Source organism: Microtus ochrogaster, chromosome 1 (assembly GCF_000317375.1).
Source record: "Microtus ochrogaster isolate Prairie Vole_2 chromosome 1, MicOch1.0, whole genome shotgun sequence".
In the NCBI taxonomy this organism is placed as follows: domain Eukaryota; kingdom Metazoa; phylum Chordata; class Mammalia; order Rodentia; family Cricetidae; genus Microtus; species Microtus ochrogaster.
The window spans coordinates 41,785-43,457 of NC_022009.1; positions in this window are offsets into that span (position 1 = coordinate 41,785).

Below are 1,673 nucleotides of genomic sequence, written 5' to 3' on the forward strand. Positions count from 1 at the left end.
CTCTGTAGACCAGGCTGGTCTCGAACTCACAGAGATCCGCCTGCCTCTGCCTCCCGAGTGCTGGGATTAAAGGCGTGCGCCACCATCGCCCGGCAACTTGGCAGATTCTTGAATCACTGGAGATGGGCCTGCCTCTATGGGAATTATCTCAGTTACATTAACTGAAGTGGGAAGACCTGTCCGCTTTTGGGTGGCATCTTTCCCTGGCTGGAATCCTGGACTACATAAAATAAAGAAAGCAAACAGCATTGTCAAGCATTCCTTGCTTTGTTTCTTGACTGTTGACACAATCTAATTAGTTGCTTCAAGTTCCTCACCATGCTTTGACTTCCTCACCATGACAGACTGTACTTTGAACTGTACCTAAGGTATTTCTACAGGAAAAGAAGCAAAATCAGTTCCCTCGGGCATAACAGTGATTAATAATCTGGGCCATCTTGTAGAACCTGAGCTAAGAAATAATGGGAGGAGCACATCTTGACCAGGACTTCTTAATTATGCCCCCGCCCTAGTTATTTTTCTATTAAATCCCAAAATTTGTATCAATACCCTGGAGACAACTTTGGATTGACTACAGCCTTTTGTTTATTCCTCTTCCCAGTGTATGCTTACTTTTCTTTTCTTTTCTTTCTTTTTTTTTTTTTTTGCTTTGAAAAAGAACAGGGGCCAGGTGTGGTGCCACATTGGGAGGTAGAGGCAGGTGTATCTCTGTGAGTTTGAGGCCAAACTGGTCCACAGAGTAAGTTTCAGGACAGTTAGAGGTAAGTAATAGAGAGACTTTGTCACAAAAAACAAAAAAACAAAGCCAAACAAAAAAACAACCTCCCCCCTAAAAAAAGAAAGGTCTAAAGTGATGTAATTGGCTTTTTTAGCTAGTTAGAATAGTTGAGTAGTCTTAGAAGTTGTTGGAGTCTTAGCTTCTTGTAATATCCATCACACTTCTTGAGACCATACAGACTTTGTTATAAGGAAGTTAAGTTGTGAGAAATTACTGCAATATTCTTATCATAGAATTAATATATAATTCTTTGACAACAGTATTTTAGAAACCATTTGGTACATAAAAAGCAGAAATCAAGTATTCTCATACAATGAACACAAAAGGAAGTATGGGGCAAAGGTTTGCTTAACATGTTGATGTTAATTAGTTTAGGGAATAATTAGATAAGGGTAGGAGATAAAAACTGGCAGGCAGTGTAGGAGCAAGGGTCTCAGGGTGAAGAGTTTCCTTGTTCTTAGTCAGAAGCAGGAAATATCCTTGGGTCTCAGTCCAGGAATGCCAGAAGGGATCTCTGATTTCTTAGCTCCTTCCAAGGGCACACTTCTGCCAAGAGGAGGTGGATACATGAGGATGTGACCCAAACTCTAGTCCAGATACTAATTCCTTTTGGTAACTCGCTTTGAATTTAGTTCTCTAGGATTTCATAATGAAAATGGTTATATTTATTCCCCAGTTTCAGCCCATCTCCTATTGATGTTAAGTGTAAACAGAAGCTTTTCTGTTCCACCTGGTCCCACAGCTGCTTCCAAATAATCATTCGGAGGCTTAATGTTAATTGGCCGATGACTCAGGTTTATTACTGGCTAGCACTTACATATAAATTAACACATTTCTCATCCCCCTGAATATTAACCTTCATCAGGCGATGAAAGGAGACAGAGACAGAGACCCA